The sequence below is a fragment of the Mesoplodon mirus genome (assembly GCF_964341445.2).
Source record: "Mesoplodon mirus genome assembly, chromosome: 16".
Lineage (NCBI taxonomy): Eukaryota > Metazoa > Chordata > Mammalia > Artiodactyla > Ziphiidae > Mesoplodon > Mesoplodon mirus.
The window spans coordinates 41,058,648-41,080,292 of record NC_138992.1 but is presented as its reverse complement, the minus strand read 5'-3'; the positions used below and the strand labels follow the sequence as shown (position 1 = coordinate 41,080,292).

The 21,645-nt window shown below is 37.6% G+C and overlaps 1 long non-coding RNA gene across 1 annotated transcript in view; it reads right to left on the bottom strand.

The window, feature by feature from the left end:
- Positions 1 to 21,645, bottom strand: part of LOC309792127 — a 62,431-nt gene that overhangs the window by 40,658 nt on the left and 128 nt on the right. The gene's annotated exons all lie outside the window — the stretch shown is intronic.

The following is a 21,645-nucleotide window of genomic DNA, read 5'->3' as shown; positions in this document are numbered from 1 at the left end:
ACATGCCTGGCATTTGATCAGGACTATAGACTCCTTGATAACTGTATAACTTTGACCTTGTCAAAGCATTAAACTTCTCTGAGTCCCATGGATTCACGTGTAAAATTGCCCTTGCCTGAAGAGAAGAGATTGGAATGAATGCACTCTTGAAATCCTTTTCTGCATCAAGATCTATGATTCTGTACATATTTCAATTTTGTAATCAAGGTCTCTAACTGGATATAAAACTGTATTAGAAAAGCTTACATCATAAATTTATAAACCACATTTTTGCACATAATTCACTATGAACATTTTCTCTCAGCATGTAACTATATTTCTTTAGTGTGTAAAACATTCAATTCTGTAATCAATAGTGAGCTAAAAAGAGAGAGAAAATCATATTTTGTACCATATTCTGACAGTTTTATTTTGAGGTACATAAGATTTTTTTTTCATTCATTTATTTAACACATTTAATGAGTATAAGGCCAGATGCTATACAGGAAACAAACATTCATAATGATCGTCCCTGTTCTCAAGTAACTGATCTCTGTAAAGCTTCCCCAACTTCCCTGGCCAGAGTTACTCCTAAAGGTAGAAATAGTTACTCCACTGTTCATGCCTCTATTACAATATTCAACATACTTTTTCTGTTTATATTTCTGCTTCCTCCCTAGACCATAATCTCCTTGGCAAAGGGATTATCTTATTCATCTTTGAACCCAGTACTTAACATATAAGGGATGCATGTTGAACAACTGACATGTGACTATTACCATAATCAATAAGGAAGAGATGGACAACCTGTGCTCCATATGTGACACCCTGAGAAGAACACACCATCAACTACATAGTATTTTTGCCAAGAATGCATAACCTCAGTCTGTTATTAGGAAACATCTGACAAGCACAAAATGATAAACATTCTACTAAGAAAGCGGGGCACAGAGGATTACATTCTTACAAAATATTAATGTCATAAAAGACAAAGAAAGGTTATAGAAATGTTCTATAATAAAGAAAGCTAAAGAAACATTGACAATTAAATGTGATACCTTATCCTAGACTGGATCTTTTACTGGAGTGGAAAAACTGCTATCAGGGATATTATTAGGTCAATGGACAAAACTGGACTATGAATGATAGACTAAGGTATTGTATCAATATTAACCTATGAATTTGATAACTTCATTATGGTTATGTAAAAAAGTATTCCTATTTTTAGGAAATATACGTGAAGATACTTTAAAGGGTTAAAATATATGTAACCTTCAAATAGGTCAGCAAAAAATGCTGCACGCATACATACACACACACACACACACACACACACCCATGCAAACATATGCAGAGAGAGCAAATGATAAAGCAAATGGGGTCAAATGTTAGCAATAGATGAACCTGGGTAAATAGTGTGTGCATATGTTCCTTGTACTGTTTTTTATATTTGCAGTTTTGAAATTATTTCCAAATGAAATGTTTTTAAAAGGACAAATATATATACATATATATGTGTGTGTGTGTATATATATATATATATATATATGATGCTCAACTTCACTGCTATTCACAGAAATGCAAATTAAAACAAGGAGAAAGCATTATTCACTATTGACAAAATTTTAAAGAATAGATCATATTCAGTAAAGGCAAGGGTGTAGAGAAAGTAATACTTTTCTCACACACCGTTGAAAGGAACAGAAATGTATAAGTCTTTTTAGAGGATAATTTGGCACTTAAATCTTTTAGCCCAGAAATTTAAACTTTAAACCATTAACCTTTTAAACCCAAAAGTTCAACTTCTAGGAATTTTTCTTAAAGATTGCACACACCTTGTGCACATTGATAAGGTATAAAGTGATCACTTCAGCATTGTTTGTAATAGCAAAAAATGGTAGATAACCTACATATCCAACAATAGGTTAATAGTTAATGCATAATGAAACATTCATACCATGGAGTACTAAATAGCCACTAAATAGAATGAGATAGATGTATATTCTGTTATAGAAAAATTTCCAAGTACATTATCAATATATTTTAAACAATTTACAAAATAGCCTACATAGTATTTACAATTCCATAAAAACTTAACTTGTGTCATTGTATGTTTTATATTAATAGAAATAAATATATATATACATATACATATATATATATATACATTTCTTTTTTATTGGCTGGAGTTTTATATAAAATAGTTACCACACCATATATATATATACATATATATATATATATATATATATGTATGTATGTATGTATATGTACCATCTAAAACTCTATTCAATAGAAAAGAAATATTTACCAAAAGAGAGAGATCAAGCTGGCAGAGTAGGAGGATGCTGGGTTCATCTTCCCTCATGAACACATCAAAACTGTAATGACATATAGAATGACTCTTGCTGAAATTGACCTGGGGACTAGCAGAACAGCTCTTCTACAACTAAGGTTATAAAGAAAGACCCACACAGAGTCTGGTAGGAAGTGAGGAGAAGCAATTTGGTCGGCACCTGCACCCCTAGTGGGGGAAACAGAGAGGAGAGGACATTACAAGCTCGGGGATCCTCCCAGGGGGGTAAGGGGTCCACGCTACATATTAGATATGCCGGCCCTGGGGTGTGACACCATGAAGATGAAGCATCTTAGCTGGTCTAAAACCCACTGGGGCTTATCAGAGGGCTGTAAGAAACTGAGACTCCACTCTTAAAGAGCATGCACAGAGCCTGGCTTACTCCCAGTCATAGCGCTAAGGCAGCACTCCCCAGCAAGCCAGGGCTGCCCCAGAGCACTCCTCCAGCCCGCACTGGGCTCCTGCTCCAGCCCCTCTTGCTCCAACACTGCTCCCCACTAAGAGGGAGTCTGCCATTGCCAACAAGAGTGCACAAACTTGGAGGGAATGGAGCCAGCTTGGACTCTGGCCCTGCCTCTGACCAGCATGGAGGCAGCCATTGCCAGCACATGCCTTCTGAATGCACACAACTGGAAGGGAATGAGGCTAACTCCAGAGCAGAGACCACCATCGTCATAGCATGCATCCCTGTGTACACTTGGGACGGGATAAGGCTAGCTCAGTGGTGTGACACCAACCCCTCCAGCCCAAACACAGGCTCTAACCAAGGTGCTTACCCCAGAGGAAAAATGAAACCAACACAGAAGTACAGCCCCAAGCCTCAGGCTCAGGCCACATCCCAAACCAAGGCAAAGACTACCATCACACCTGGAAGAAACCTAGCTTCCTCAAAGCTCCTGCTCCAGCCCCATGGGCCCTGCCCTAGCCCCTGATAGGGCAGTAACAGCCACTGATCATGGAGAAACCCCAACTTGCACCCGGCTCTTGCTCTAGCCACTCCACCTCCAGACCTACCCACCACCAAAGTGGTGGCTGCCAGCACACCTTGGGGAAGACATGATCCCTGCCTACTTCAGATCCAGTTCTCTGACCAAAGCCACTGGGCACACACAGACTAAAAAGGGATGCTCCCACACAAGGACACGACTTCAAAACCAAGTAAGGTAACTGAGTCACCTAATTTCATAGAGACAAAATTGAACAAAAGGAAAAGACAGAGGAATATGCTTAAAATGAAAGAAAAAGAAAAACCCTGAACAAAAAACCTGATGAAACAGAAAGAAATAATTTATGGAAAAAAAAAAGAGCTCAAAGCAATAATAAGCTGAACTGGGGAAAAGAATATATGAACACAGTGAGAATTTTAACAAAGAACTAGAAAATATTTTTTTAAAAAAGAATCAGGGCTTCCCTGGTGGCACAGTGGTTGAGAGTCCGCCTGCCGATGCAGGGGACGCGGGTTCGTGCCCCGGTCTGGGAAGATCCCACATGCCGCGGAGCAGCTGGGTCCATGCACCATGGCCTCTGAGCCTGCGCATCCGGAGCCTGTGCTCCACAACGGGAGAGGCCACAGCAGTGAGAAGCCCGCGTAACGCAAAAAAAAAAAAAAAAAAAAGAATCAGTCAGAGCCAAAGAATACAATAACTGAAATGAAAAATACACTAGAGGGAATTAACAGCATATTAGGTGATAGAGAAGAGCACATAAACAATCTGAAAGGTCGAATAATGGAAATCATCCAATCAGCAACAAAAAGAAAAACACATTTTAAAAAATGAGAATAGTTTAAGGGACCTCTGAGAAAACATCAAGCATACTAACATTTGCATTATAGGAGGCCCAGAAGAAGAAGAGAGAGAAAAGGGTAAAAAGGTATTTGATGAAATTATGGCTGAAAACTTACGGAACCTGAAGAAGGAAACAGATATCCAGGTCCATGAAGCACAGAGAGTCCCAAACAAGATGAACAAAAAGAGAAGCACACCAAGACATATCATAATTAAAATGGCAAAAGTTAAAGATAAAAAATAATTCTAAAGACAGGAAGAGAAAAACGAGTTATATACAAGGGAACCCCATAAGGCTATCAGCTGATTTTTCAGCAGAACCTTTGCAGGCAGCAGGGAATGGCAAGATATATTTAAAGTGCTGAAAGGACAAAACCTACAACCTAGGATACTCTACCCAGCAAGGTTATCATTCAGAATTGAAGAGGAGATAAAGAACTTCTCAGAGAAGCAAAAACTAAAAGAGTTCATCAATAATAAACCAGTCTTACAAGAAGTGTTGAAGGGTCTTCTTACTAAGTGGAAAGAAAAGGCTACAACAAGAAATAAGAAATTATAGAAAGGGAAAAATCCTGCTGGTAAAGGCTATGGATCAACCACTTAAATTAGCTAGTACAAAGGTTAAAAGACAAAAATTGTAAAATCAACTATAACAACAATAAATAGTTAAGGGATAGACATCAAGATGTAAAATATGACATCTAAAACACAAAACATGGTGGGGCAGCTGAAATGTAGAGCTTTTAGAATGTGTTTGAACTTAAATGACTACCAGTTTTTAATAAGTAGAAATGGTTATAGATCAACATGTAAATACAAATCAAAAAGCCTACAATAGATATACAAAACTAGAGAGAAAAGAACACAAATATAACACTAAAGAAAATCATCAAACCACAAAACAAGAGACTAAAAGAAGAAAAAAAGAACAGAGAAGAACTACAAAACAACCAGAACACAGAAAAAAAAATGGCAATAAGTGCATATCTATCAATAATCACTTTAAATGTCCATGGATTAAATGCCCAATCAAAAGACACAGAGTGGCTAACTGGAAGAAAAAATAAGACCCATCTATATGCTGCCTAAAAGATACTCACTTCTGAGCTAAAGACACACAGACTGAAAGTCAGGGGATGGAAAAACATATTCCACGCAAATGGAAACAAAGAGAAAGCTGGGTAGCGATATTCATATCAGAAAAAAATAGACTTTAAAACAAAGTCTATAATAAAAAACAAAGAAGGGCATTATATAATGATAAAGAGAACAATACAAGAAGCAGATATAATGTTCATCAACATATATACAAATATTAACAGACATGAAGGAAGAAATTAACAATAATACAATAATAATAGGGGACTTTAACACCCCACTTACATCAATGGACAGATCATCCAGAAAGAAAATCTATAAGGAAACACTGGCCTTAGATCAGGGTCCCCAACCCCCCGGCCGCAGACCAGTACCAGTCCGCAGCCTGTTAGGAACTGGGCCACACAGTAGGAGGTAAACAGTGGGCGAGTGAGTGAAACTTCATCTACCATTCGCTCCCAATCACTGGCGATCATTCGCATTACTGCCTGAACCATCCCCCCCGCCCCCTGGTCCATGGAAAAACTGTCTGCCACAAAGCCGGTCCCTTGGGCCAAAAAGGTGGGGGACCACTGCCTTAAATGACACATTAGACCAGTTGGACTTAGTAGATATCTACAGGACATTCCATCCAATACCAGCAGAATACATATTCTTTTCAAGTGCACATGGAATGTTTCTAGGAGAGACCACATACTAGGCCACAAAACAAGTCTCAACAAATTTAAAAGGATAGAAATTATATCGAGCATTTTTTGACCACAATGGTGTGAAATCAGAAATCAATTACAGGAAGAAAAATGGGAAAAACACAATCACATGGAGACTAAACAACATGTTAATAAAAAAAACAATGGGTCAATGAAGAAATCAAAGAGGAAATCAGAAAATACCTTGCAACCAATTAGAATAAAGCCATAACCTTCCAAAAATCTATGGAATGCAACAAAACTAGAGAAGTTTATACTGACAGAGGCCTACCTCATGAAACAAGAAAAATGTCAAATAAACCACCTAACCTACCATCTAAAGGAATTAGAAAAAGAACAAACAAATACCAAAGTCAGAAGAAGGAAGGAAATAATAAAGATCAGAGAGGAAACAAATTAAATAGAGACAAGAAAATGATGTAGAAAAGATCAATAAAACCAAGAACTGGTTTTTGGCAAAGATAAACAAAATTGATAAGCCATTAGCGAGACTCATTAAAAAATGGGGAAAGGACCAAAATGAACAAAATAAGAAATGAAAAACAAGTTACAGTCAGTATCACAGAAATACAAATAATCATAAGAGAATACTATGAACAGTTATATGCCAACAAACTGGACAACCTAGAAGAAATGGATAAATTCCTAGAAACATACAATCTTCTGAGACTGAATCAGGAAGAAATAAATAATCTGAAAAGATCAATTACTAGTATTGAAATTGAAGCAGTGATCAAAAAACTCCCAACTAATACAAGTCCAGGATCAGACAGGGGAATTCTACTAAACATAAAAAGAACAGTTAATACCTATACTTCTCAAACTATTCCCAAAAATGAAGAGGAGAGAAAATTCCCAAATTTATTCTACAAGGCCACTTTTACTCTAATATCAAAACCAGACAAAGACACTACAAAAAAAAAAAAAAGAAAGAAAGAAAGGAAGGAAGAAAAGAAAGAAAATTACAGGCCAAAATCCCTGATGAATACAGATGCAAAAATCCTCAAAAGTAATTTAGCAAATCAAAATCAACAACATATAAATAGGTTCATAGACCATGATCAAGTTTGATTTCTTTCTTTTAAAAAATGTTGTTTTTTTTTCTTCTTGGCCATGCCACACAGTATGTGGGATCTTTGCTCCCCAATCAGGGATCAAACCTGCAGCCCCTACAGTGGAAGTGCAAAGTCTTAACCAATGGACCACCAGGGAAGTCCCAAGTTTGATTTCTTCCATGGATATAAGAATGGTTCAATGTCTGCAAATCAATCAATGTGATATACCACATTAGCAAAAGGAAAGATAAGAATCACATGATTGGGCTTCCCTGGTAGTGCAGTGGTTGAGAGTCCGCCTGCCAATGCAGGGGACACGGGTTCCTGCCCCGGTCCGGGAAGATCCCACATGCCGCAGAGCGGCTGGGCCCGTGAGCCATGGCTGCTGAGCCTGCGCGTCCAGAGCCTGTGCTCCGCAACGGGAGAGGCCACAACAGTGAGAGGCCCGCGTACCGCAAAAAAAAAAAAAAAAAAAAAAGAATCACATGATCTTCTCAATAGGTGGCAGAAAAAGCATTTGACAAAACTCAACATCCATTTATGATAAAAATGCTCAACAAAGTAGGTATAGAGGGAATATATCTCAACATAATAAAGGCCATATATGACAAGACCACAGCTAACATCATACTCAATGTAGAAAATCGGAAAGAATTTTCTTAAAGTTCAGGAATAAGACAAGGATGCCCACTCTCACCACTTTTATTCAACATAGTACTGAAACTCCTAGCCACAGCAATCAGTCAAGAAAAAGAAACAAAAGGCATCCAAACTGGAAGGGAAGAAGTAAAACTGTCACTATTTGCAAAATAACATGATACTGCATATAGGAAACCCTAAAATCTCCACCAGAAAACTATTAGAGCCAATAAATGAATTCAGTAAAGTTGCAGGTACAAGATTAATATACAGAAATCTGTTTTTTTATTTTTTTGTTTTTTTAATTTGGCTGCACTGCACGGCTTGCAGGATCTTAGTTACCGACCAGGGATCAAACCCAGGCCCCAGCAGTGAAAGTGCCATATCCTAACCAGTGGACAGCCAGGTAATTCCCCTAAGAAAACAATCCCATTTACAGTCACATCAAAAAGAATTAAATACCTAGGAATAAATATAACTAGGGAAGTGAAAGACCTATACTCTGAAAAATATAAGACATAGATGAAGGAAATTGAAGATGATACAAATAAATATAAAGATCTCCCATGTTCATGGAAAGAATTAATATCATTAAAATATCCATACTACCCAAAGCCATCTATAGATTCAGTGCAATCTCTATCAAAATACCCATGACATATTTCATAGAACAAGAACAAATAATCCTAAAATTTGTATAGAACCACAAAAAAAACACAAATAGCCAAACAATCTTCAAAGCAAAAATGAACAAAGCTGGAAGTGCCCTGCCTCTGACTTCAGAATACACTACAAAGGTACAGGAATCAAAACAGTATGGTACGGGCACAAAAACAGACACATTGATCAACAGAACAGAACAGAGAGCCCAGAAATAAACCCATGCACATATGGTGACTTAAGCTATGACAAAGGAGGCAAAGCGATACAATGGGTAAAAGACAGTCTTTTCAATAAGTGGTGATGGGAAAACTGGAGAGCCATATGTAAAAGAATAAACTTAGAACATTTCCTCATACCATATACAAAAATAAACTTAAAATGGATTAACGACTGAAATATAAGTCTGAAAATAAGAAAACTCAAGAAGATAACCTAGGCAGTACACCCTTTGACATAAATCTTAGTGATATTATTGGCAGGGGGGGGTCTGTCTCCTCAGGCAAGGGATACAAAAGCAAAACTAAACAAATGGGACCTAATTAAACTTAAAAGCTTTTCCACAGTGAAGAAAACCATCAACAAAACAGAAAGGCCACCTCCTGAATGGGAGAAGATATTTGAAAGTCACATGTCTGATAACGGGTTAATATCCACAATATAAAAAGAGCTCATAAAACTCAATATCAAAAAAATGAATAACCCAATTTTAAAAATAGGCAGAATACCTGAGCTGACTTTTTTCAAAAGAAGACCTAGATGTCATATATATGATCATCTCAGTAGATGCAGAAAAAGCTTCTGGTAAAGTTCAACGTCCATTTATGATAAAAAAAATCTCCAGAGAGTGGGCATAGAGGAAAAATACCTCAACATAATAAAGGCCATATATGACAAACCCACATCTAACATCATACTCTATGGTGAAAAGCTGAAAACTTTTTCTCTAAGATCAGGAACAAGAAGAGAATGCCCACTCTCACCACTTTTCTTCAACATAGTTTTGGAAGTCCTAGCCACAGCAATCAGAAAAGAAAAAGAAATAAAAGGAATCCAAATTGGAAAGGAAGAAGTAAAACTGTCACTGTTTGCAGATGACATGCTACTATACTTAGAAAATCCTAAAGAAGCCACCAGAAAACTACTATAGCTTATCAATGAATTCAGTAAAGTTGCAGGATACAAAATTAATATATAGAAATCTGTTGCATTTCTATACATTAACAATGAACTATCAGAAAGAGAAAATAGGAAAACAATCCCATTTACCATTGCAATACAAAGAATAAAATACCTAGGAATAAACCTACTTAAGTAAGTAAAATACCTGTACTTGGAAAACTATAAGACACTAATGAAAGAAATTGAAGAGGACACAAAAGATGGAAAGATATACCATGCTCATGGATTGGTAGAATTAATATTGTTAAAATGACCATAATACCCAAGGCAATCCACAAATTCAGTGCAATCCCTATCAAAATACCAATAGCATTTTTCACAGAAATAGAAAAAATAATTTTAAAATTTGTATGGAAAAACAAAAGACTCCTAGTAGCCAAAACAATTTTAAGAAAGAAGAACAGAGCTGAAGGAATTATGTTCCCTGACTTCATACTATTCTACAAAGCTACAGTAATCAAAACAGTGTAGGGGCTTCCCTGGTGGCGCAGTGGTTGAGAGTCTGCCTGCCAATGCAAGGGACACGGGTTCGTGCCCTGGTCCGGGAAGATCCCACATGCTGCGGAGCGGCTGGGTCCGTGAGCCATGGCCGCTGAGCCTGCCCGTCCGGAGCCTGTGCTCCGCAACGGGAGAGGCCACAACAGTGAGAGGCCCGCGTACTGCAAAAAAAAAAAAAAAAAAAAAAACAGTGTAGTACTGGCACAAAAACAGACACATAGATCAATAGAACAGAATAGAGAGCCCATAAATAAACTGACACACTCATGGTCAATTAATCTATCACAAAGGAGGCAAGAATATACAATGGAGAAAAGACAGTCTCTTCAATAAGTGGTGCTGGGGAAACTGGATAGCTACACGTAAAAGAATGAAATTAGAACATTCTTTAACACTATATACAAAAATAAACTCAAAATGAATTAAAGACCTAAATCAGATACTATAAAACTCCTAGGGGGAAAAAAAACATAAGCAGAACACTCTTTGACACAGCAATATTTTTTTGGATCTGCCTCCTAAAGCAAAGGAAACAAGAGAAAAAATAAACAAATGGGCCTAATTAAACTTAAAAGCTTTTACACAGCAAAGGAAACCATTGACAAAATGAAAAGAAAACCTATCAAATGAGAGAAGATATTTGCAAATGATATGACCAATAAGGGATTAATATCCAACATATATAAACAGCTCATACAACTCAACATCAAAAAAACAAACCACCCAATTAAAAAATGGGCAGAAGAACTGAATAGATATTTTTCCAAAGAGAAAATGCAGATGGCCAACAGACACATGAAAAGATGCTCAACATTGCTAATCATCAGGAAAATGCAACTCAAAACCACGATAAGATTTCACTTCATGCCTGTCAGAATGGCTATCATCAAAAAGAACACAAATTACAAATGTTGGTGAGAATGTGGAGAAAAGGGAACCCCTGTACACTGTTGGTGGCAATGTTAATTAGTGCAGCCACACTGAAAAATAGTATGGAGATTTCTCAAAAAACTAAAAATAGAGCTGGCAAATGACCCAGCAATTCCATTCCTGGGTATATATCCCAAAAAAACCCCAAAAACACTAATTCAAAAAGATACATGCACTCCAATGTTCACAGTAGCATTATTTACAATAGCCAAGATATGGAAGCAACTCAAGTGCCCATCAACATATGAATGGATAAAGAAGATGTGTTATACATACACAATGGAAGGCTACTCAGCCATCAAAAAAGAAAATATTGCCATGTGCAACAACATGGATGGACTTGGAGGGTATTATGCTAAGTGAAATAAGTCAGACAGAGAAAGACAGATACTGCATGACATCACTTATATGTGGAATCTAAATATATATAACAAACTAGTGAATATAACAAAAAAGAAGACTTACAGATATAGAGAAAAAACTACTGGTTACCACTGGGGAGGGGGGCAATATAGGATTTAGGGATTAAGAGGTACATAGTATTATGTATAAGCTACAAAGATAAATTGTACAACACATGGAATATAGCCAATATCTTGTAATAACTACAAATGGAGTATAAGCTTTACAAATTGTGAATCACTATATTGTACACCTGCAGCTTATATAATAGTGTACATCAACCATAACTCAATAAAAAAAGATAATATTACACACAACTTTCAGCTTATAGTCAACAACTTAGATAACATGGACTGGTAGGGAGCATTGAGTTGATGTAAATGTATAACCAAGACTAAACCACTGTATGGGTTGTAGTTTCAAATATATTGTTAGTAACATTGATAATGTGCCATGAAAATATTATTAATAAAAACAAAATGTGAGGAAAGGGAAGAGGTAGGAATTATGAAGATGCTAATTTCCTTATTTTTCATAGGAGAGTTAAACATAGAACCTGAAATTTAAGCACATGTTTACAAAATATGAAAACTTCTATTCTTAATGACTTCCCTTTTTTTTTTTTTTTTTTTTTTTTTTTTTTTGCGGTACGCGGGCTGCTCACTGTTGTGGCCTCTCCCATTGCGGAGCACAGGCTCCGGACGCGCAGGCTCAGCAGCCATGGCTCACAGGCCCAGCCGCTCCGCGGCATGTGGGATCCTCCCGGACCGGGGCACGAACCCGTGTGCCCTGCATCGGCAGGCGGACTCTCAACCACTGCGCCACCAGGGAAGCCCCCCTTTTTTTAATCTTAGATCTTTTAGGAACTAATATCTTGTGGAACAGGAATATTATTTCCTAAATTTCAAGACCTCCTTATATTGTACTTTATTTCTTTTTTCTCTGTTATTAAATTCAATAAAATTAAAGTTAACATTTTAATTAAAAACAATGTCTTTAAAAGTATCCTATCTTTACCCCAATTTCAAAACAACTACAAAATTATAAGACTGTATAGTACTGACCCAAGGATCAACATAAAAATCAATGGCAAGAAGTTGAGATCCAGAAATTAATCCTTACATTGATGATCAGTTATTTTCAACAAGGGTACCAAGACACTCAGTGGGGAAAAAATAGTCTCTTCCATGAATGTTCTGGGACAACTATAATCACATGCAAAAGAAAGAACTTTGACCCCTCCTCACACCATACACAAAATTTAGCTCAAACTAGACCATAGACATAAATGTAAGTGCCCAAACTATAAAATTCTTGGAAGAAAATATACGAGTGATTCTTCGTGACCTTAGGTAGGCAAAGAAAGCTTTGCCTAAACTGAGCACCAAAAGCACTAGGAACAAAAGAAAAATTAGATAAACTGAATTTCATCAAAATTAAAAACTTTTGTGTTTCAAAAGATACTATCAAGAAAGTGAAAAGACAACCCATATATAGGAGAAAATATTTGCAAATCTATATATCTGATAAGGACTTATATCTAGAATATATAAAGAACACTTATAAGTCAGTAATAAAAAGACAAACAACCCAGTTTAAAAATAGACAAAAGATACAAATAGTTACTTCTCCAAAACAGATTTACAAATGGCCAATAAGAACATGAAAAGATGCTCAACGTTACTAGCCATCAGGGAATGGAAATCAAAACCATTTTGAGATACCACTTCATACTCACTAGGATGGCTAGAATCAATAAAGTCAGATAATAACAAGTGTTGGTGAGGATGTGGAGAAATTGGAGCTCTCACACACTGCTAGTGGGAATGTAAAATGGTGCAGCCACTTTGCAAAATTGTCTGGAAGTTCCTCAAAAAGTTAAACATAGTATTATCAAAGGATCCAGTAATTCCACTCCTAGGTATATACCCAAGAGAAATGGAAACATGTGTCCACACAAAAACTTGAAGGCACATGTTCATAGCAGCATTATTTGTAATAGCCAAAAAGTGGAAATAACCCAAATGTCTATCAACAGATGAATGGATAAGTCAAATTGGTATATCCATACAATGGAATATTACTCAGCAATAAAAAGAACAAAGTTCTGATACATATTATAAGATGAATGACCCTTGAAAACATTATCTTAAGTGAAAAATGTCAGTCACAAAAGACCACATATTGTATGATTTCATTTATATATGTCCCAAAGAGGTAAATCTATAGAGACTGAAAGTAGATTATTGATTGCCTGGGGCTGGAAGGATTGAGGAGAAATAGAGAGTGACCACTAATGTGTGCAGAGTTTCTTCTGGGGGTGATAAAAATGTTCTAAAATTGATTGTGGTAATAGATGTACAAGTCTGTAAATGTACTAAAAAAGATGGAATTGTACACTTTAAATAGGCAAATTGTATGGTGTATAAATTATATCGCAATAAAGCTGTCCCCAAAAAATGGATTAGGAAAATAAATTGTGGTTACAGCTATTAAAAATTTTTTTCATGTTAAGGCCAACTTGATTTATCTTAAAAATCAATGAACAAGTTTCTCTTGTTTCGAGTAATTAGATCCATTCAGAATATCTCTAATTTAAATGGTTTAGAATTGGTCCAGCTATAAACAAATAGGCCAGTAGAATAGAATGCCTAGAAACGGGCAAAACTATGTATGGGAAATTGGTATATGACAGAAGTAGTAATAAAAAAAAAAAAAAGAAAAAATCAGTTGGGATAGGGGGGTGTTGAACCAAAAATTCAATACATTAATTTGGCACAAGTGGTTATCCATATAGAAAAAGATAAAATTAGATCTTTACCTCAGAATATATACAAAAGTAAATTTCAACTAGATTAAAGACCTAATATTAAAAACTTCTGCTCTGCAAAACTGATTACAAACAACATGAAAAGACAAACCATTTCTATACAGATACTCTAAAGAAAATAAAGTACATATACATTGCAGCATATCTTGTAAATAGGAATAAAAACAACCAATATTTACCAGAAGAACGAAAACACCGTCATTTATTCATACAAAAGAAATCTATACAGTACTAAATGTAACAACATGGATAAATCTCTAAAACATAATGCTGTGTTAAAAAGTAAATTTCAAAAAGGTATTTAAAATATTATACCAGTTATGTAAAGTTCAAAAACATAAAAATAGTACATCATTAATAAACACATACATGTAAAGTAGAAATATACAAACAGGCATGGAAAGAATTACACACCACCTTGAAGATAGAGATTATTATGAGACAAAAGGGATGGGGAACAAGATGAAGGGGTAGGGCTTTAACTCATCTGGAACTTTTGCTTATTTAAAAAAAAACTGAAGTGGGCTTCCCTGGTGGCGCAGTGGTTGAGAATCTGCCTGCTAATACAGGGGACACGGGTTCGAGCCCTGGTCTGGGAAGATCCCACGTGCCGCGGAGCAGCTGGGCCCGTGAGCCACAACTACTGAGCCTGCGCGTCTGGAGCCTGTGCTCCGCAACAAGAGAAGCTGTGACAGTGAGAGGCCCGCGCACCGCGATGAAGAGTGGCCCCCGCTTGCTTGCCACAACTAGAGAAAGCCCTTGCACAGAAACGAAGACCCAACACAGCCAAAAATAAAAATAAGTAAATTAAAAGAAGGCTCAACATTAAAAAAAAAAAAAAAAAACTGAAGCAAATGTGGTAACATCTGCCCAGTAAATATACTACTATAGGGGTCAGTTAATTATTTTCTGTATGTTTGATATATTTCATAATGTAAAAAAAAAATCAAATAATGCCCCAAATAAAATATTAACACACATATAAAGATCTTATTTTTATAAGATTGCTTGTTTTCATGCCTATGTATGTTTATATATGTGTGTGTATATATATATGTGTGTATATATATATGTGTGTATATATACGCATATATATGCTCTACCTCTACGTTTTAGATAGGTAGATAGATCTAGAAAAATGTTCACCTAATATTAACATAACATTTTATCATATAGCATTGGCATTTATTTCCTTTACTATGCTTTTCAAGTTTTGATGGTACTTCTAATAACAAATATATGTCTTTTTTTTCTAAAAGTCAAAGAGTTTTGCTTTATTTTTTTCCATACCTTATTCATATTTCCTTGGTTTTTACCTAATGTACATTTCCTATTCCAGGACCCACCCCATCCAGTATATCACATTACATTTAGTTGTCATGTCTCTTTAAGGTCTTCTTGGCTGTGACAGTTTCTCAGACTTTCCTTATTTTTGGTGACCTTGACAAATTTTAGGAGTAATGGTCAGGTATATTGTAAAGTATCCCTGAACTGGGATTTATCTGATGTGTGTCTCATGGTTACACTGGGGTTATGGGTTATCAGGAAGAAGACCATAAGTTTAAGGTACATCATAAAAAGGGTACATACTAGTAACATGACTTACCACTGTTGATATTGACCTTAATCACCTGGCTGAGGTGGTGTGTGTCATGTTTCTCTGCTGTAAAGTTACTCTTTTTTCCCTCTTTGCAAGGAAGTCACCATGTGCTGCTCACACTTAAGGAGTGGGTAGCTATCCCCTAACATCTTTGAGGTCATAGCGTCTACAGAGAATATTTGGAATTACTAACATAGGAGATTTGTCTCTTCTTCTCCATTTATTTGTTTGTTTATTCCTTCCTTCCTTCCTTCAATCATTTATTTATCTTAGCATGAACTCAGGGATATTTACTTTTTAATGTGGGTTATAATCAATTACCATTTTATTTTATTGCTCAAATTGTCCCAACTTTGGTCATTGGTATCCCTTGCAATTGGCCCCTCTGTCTCTTTGACATAGCCCCCTCAGTGTGTCGTTTTGTTTTGTTTTGCATCAATTTTTCAAAGCAATATGCATAAAGATCAATGTATTAATGAGAGAGATGCTAATAGATATATTAATAACGCTTAGTACACTGTCAAGCACACTCAATCATAAGTAAAATTACTGATATAACTTAGCTAACAATAGTAGCTCAACAACAATATTATTAAAAAGTTCTACGTTATTTTTTGAATTTTTCACATTGGAAAACACTGATAGATCTATTAATAGGAGTTAACCTCTGTGGAGCACTTACTATGTCGGGTACCATGCTAAGCGCTTAACATCTACTGTTCCATTTAACCCTCACAATAGCCCTATGGCTAAACCTTGAGGAATATAAGGTTTAATTTCATCACTCTAGGAGTCAAGGATGGTGCTTCTCAAAGTGTGGTCCCTGGACCAGCAGCATCAGTATCACCTGAGAATTTGTTATAAATGCATATTCTTGGCTCTCACTCCAGACCTCCCAAATCAGAAACTCTGGGGTAGGGCTTAGAAGGTTGTGTTTTAACATGCCATCCAGGTGGTTCTGAGGCATGCTAACAGTTGAGAAAATGATGGAGCCAGAATTTAATTCCAGGTATGAGGCCTCAGAGTCCATCAAAGCCCATGTGCTTTATCACTTAATAATACTCCCCCACTTAATTACTAAAAAGAAAACCGGCTATAGGTGATCTCTACTTAAAAACTGGTGTTAAATGAGATAGGATTCTAGGGTAGTTTCATTCTATACTCTTGGCTTCTAGTGCTTGACCAAGTAATTTTTAATACTAAATTCACCACTAGAAGGAGCCCTTATATCCCCTCAAGTATTGACTCTTTAAAGCAAAAAATAAAATCATACAAACCAAGAAATGCCTAAAATTTTACTGGAGAGAGGTTTTATTTCTGTGCATCAGCATTAAAACAATTTGTTTAAGCTTCTTAACATGGGACAGCGGCATCTGAAGTTATACTGTTTAGGCATAAACACTAGCAAATAAATACAATATATCATGGTTGGTCATTTAACATCTTTCTTCATTTCTAAAATGCGACAGACACTTCCCTGGTGGTCCAGTGGTAAAGAATCTGCCCTCCAATGCAGGGGATGCAGGTTCCATCCCTGCTCAGGGAACTAAGATCCCACATGCTATGGGGCAACTAAGCCCACGCACCACAACTATTGAGCTCACACACTTCATCGAGACGCCTCAGCTAGAATGAAGCCCATATGCCGCACCTAGAGAGAAAACCCGAGCAGACAGTGCGCCTTAACGAAAAGATCCTGCACGCCTCAACAAAGATCCCGTGTGCCACAACTAAGACCCGACGCAGCCAAAAGAAAAGCATAAGGAAAATAAATAAATACTTTCTTAAAAATAAAATGGGACAAAAGGGTAGGGGAGGAGAAAGATTAACAAAATAATAACATAATTTAAATAAAATAATCTAATTTAAACATCATCACCTCTAAAGTTCTAAAGAATACAAAAAAAATTTTAATGATCCAGTTATGTGTATAGTTGTCTCTTTCCACGTTATTCAGAGCACTTGCATTAAAGATTGGTAAATCCAGCATCTGGTACATGATGAGTTCTCAGTAAGTAGGGCTAAATAAATGAGTGAATGAAGTTAATGTAACTCTTTGTCTCCACTGGACCTTTCTTAAGCCATCCCGCATTGGAATTTATTCAATTTTATGCAAAATAAGATTGTGCTGTTTTTCACAATAAATATACAAATATCATATAGTGGTTTAAGAAAAGGCAGTTGTAGTTTAAGAAAAGTCAGGTTACACTGCTTGTAACCTGGAACAATAATCCCGAGAGATTTTGGAATGCTACAACCAATGATGGGCACACCCTCTCCTTATTCCAAACATGAAATGACATTCATTGACTACTTAGTACTTTATTTATGTTTACATTTGTTTAATAACTTTGCAAAAAAGCATCATGGAGGGGGGTGGATCCTGGTACAGTGGAAAGAGCACTGGAGAGAGAGGGAAGACAAAGGATTTAATTCCAGCTCCCCTACTATCTCATCATGTGACCTTGGCCATGGCACTTGGCCTCCCCAGGCCCCCAGCTCCTCTTCTATGAAAGGTGTCCTAGGAGAAAGTATAGACTATAAGAAAGAAAGTTTCTCCAAGCAGTGCAAAGACTGGAGAACAATTGTACTGATGCATGTTTTGAAATGTCTGTTGACAGGAGAATAAGATCAAAGAGACTAAATCTCAGGAGAAGGGTTCCTAGAACACATTCAGCCCATACGTTGGGTGGAGACTGAAAGAGTGCACTTCAATATATATTTATTCAACAATTACTATACTATATATGAGGCATCTGCTAAAAGATTTGAGTTACATGATGAATAAGATAGTCCTTGCTATAGCACATCAATATCTTCACACAGATACCAGGATAAGGACTTTGATGGTTAATCTGTGTCAATTTGACTAGGCCACAGGATGCCCAGACGTTCGGCTGAAACATTACTCTGGGTGTGTTTGTAAGGGTGTTTCTGGATGGGCTCAACACTTGAATTGGTAGGCTGAGTAAAAGGGATTGCCCTCCCTAATGTGGGTGGGCCTCATCCAACCAATTTAAGACCTGACAAGAACAAAAAGGCTGAGGAAGAGGGATTTCCTCCTGCCTGACTGTGTGAGCTGAGATTTTGGTTTTTTCCAGTCTTCAGACCCAGCCAGAAACATCAGCTCTTCTTGGGTCTTGAGCCTGCTAGCTTTCATACTGGAATTCATGCCATTTAGCTCTCCTGGGTTTCCAGCTTGCTGACTACAAATCTTGGGAATTGGCCTCCATAATTATAGGAACCAATTCTTTATAAGAAAACCATATATATGGTTCTCTCTGGAGAACCCTGACTAATACAAGGACCAAACTCCTTAGCATGGCCGAGATGCCCTACAAGACCTGGCCCTACCTACCCTCCCACTGCAACACATATCATCATGCCCATTTCCTCTACTCCAGCCTCACCGGTTTTCTTCCATTTCCTCACACACACCATGCTCCCTCTGTCATGGGGTTTTCACTTACTCATTCACTGACAAACTCAGCTAATTACTGAGTTCCTACTATGAGTCAAGGACTGTGGTGGTATGGAAAATCTAACATGAACATGACAGCAAAGTGCTTGGTTTCATGGAGAATATATTCTAGTCATGGGAGGTAAACAGCATATAAACAAAGAGTAGCATGTGCTTCAAAGGAAACAAAAAAGGGTGATATGGTAATAGCTAGGTGATCAGAGAAAGCCTCCCTCTGTAGGTCTCTTTTAAGTAGAATTCTATATGATGAAAAGGGGCCAGGCATGTGGAGATATGAGAATGGAGTGTTCTAGGCAGAGAAAACAAACACAAAACTGACTCTGAAATGAGCTAGATATATACCTAGAGACAGAAAGAAAGATATTGTAGCTAGAGCACACTGGGGCAGTGAGAGAAGGTAGATGGGGAGGCAAGAGTGAGATACAGCCTTAAGAGCCAGAGTAAGAATTTAAAATTTTATTTTAAGTACACTGGGAGTGTGTCTTAGTCCATTGAGCTGCTATAGCAAAAATGCCACAAACTGGGTAGCACAGAAAAAAAAAAAACCCAGAAATTTACTTCTCACAATTCATGATCCAAGATCACGGCACTGGCCAATTCAGTGCCCGCTGAGACCGTCTGCTCAGTACACGATGTCAGCAGGAGCTAGAGAGCTCTCCGGAGTCTCTTGTATAAGAGCACTTAATCCCATTCATGAGGTCTCTGCCCTCATGCCCTAAGCACCTCCCAAAGGCCCCACATCCTAATACCATCACCTTAGTGGGTAGGATTTCAATATATGAATTTTGGGGAGACACAAACATTCAGACCCATCCAGCAGAGGCTCTGAAAGGTTGGCATGATCTGACCCACATCTTTTATTCTGCATTTCGATGTGTAACTATGGACATGAAGAGACCAGTAAGAAGGGTTTGCAGTAAAGGTGTATGATGCCAGTAGTCTGGATTATGGTGATGTAGAAATGAAGAAGGAATGGTTCAGGATACGTTTTGGAGGTAGAACAGGTGAGAACTGCCAGCATGCCTGGGGAAAAGAAAGGATGACTGCTAGGTTTCTGACTAGAACAATCAGCTGGAGGTTGGTACCATTTTCTGAAAGATGGAAGTTGAGGTATAGATGGGAACAGGGTGGAGGGGGGAGGGCAATTTGCCTGTATTATCCCTCTCTTTGGACTGTTTTTCCTTCCCTCTTCACCTAGTTACCCCCTTCCCAATTTTTGGATCTCAGCTCAAACGTCACTTTGGTCATTTCTCCAAATAGTTCAAAACAAACGTCTATATTCAGTATATGCTCTCTTGGTGTCATCTATTTTTCCTTAGTACTTGTGTCGCATTGCAAACGTGGCTACTAACATGTTGCCTTTTTTGCCCCTGCTGACAGCCTTCCCACCAGAAGACTTGGTAGCGAGACCATCCTAGATCATCCAGCCACCAGCAGACACGCCAGCTGACCAGGAATGTATGAAAGAGCCCAGCTGAGCAGACCCAAAGTAGAAAAACCACCCAGCTCACTCACGGAATCCTGAGTTTGCTAAAGCATTGCTGTAAGCCACTAGGTTTTGTGGTAGTTTGCTACACAGCAAAAACTGATACAAGAGCACACAACTCAGTTACAATCTTACATGTATCAATATTTGTTTGATTAGTGCCTATCCCTCCAAGTGGGCTCTGTAAGAGCAAAGACTATTCTGGTTTTAAGTTACCACTCCATGCTCAGAGCTGGACATAACATCTGGAACACACCAGGCAGTCAATGGATAACTTCCTGAATGAATGCAAGGGGAGAAGAGAGGCATACACTGTAACATGAGAGAATAAAAGTTCTGTAAGAGAGGTAACATAGGACTGGGGACATCCGTTTGTCCAAAACAAACTTTTATCAGCACCAAGTGCTGAGGAATACAAGGCCAAGATTACATTGCCTCTGCCTCCAAGAGCTCAAAAGTCTAGACTATGGGACAGGACACAGTACAAAATCAACAGAATACACGACTTTGGAAGGGGGCCCTAACGCTGTCTGGAAGAGGGAAGGGTGCAAGTTGTCACGGGAGGGTTCTTGAAAGAAATAAAGCCTAGATTTAGTCCTGATGGTGTTTACTTGGAAGAGCAGCAGAAGCGAAGGCCAAGGATAGGGGGTTTTGTTTGTTATTTATCTCGGGTTATATCGCAAAGGCTTAAGTGTCTCCTCATCAAACTCTAAGGCCCTTCAGGGCCGGGAAGGTTACGGGCGGGGAGGGGATTCTTATCTTTGTATTATTCCCAGTGTCGAACATTATTTTGTCCACAAAATGGGAACTCGGTAAATATTTGCTGAATAAGTGAAAAGCTGAATAAATGAATAAGGCGGAAAGCACTGCTCCTTCCAAGAGCCCACAAGTTCGGCTTCAACACAGAGAAGTGGACGATGAGCACAGTTTCTAAGACTCAGCGTTGCATAAG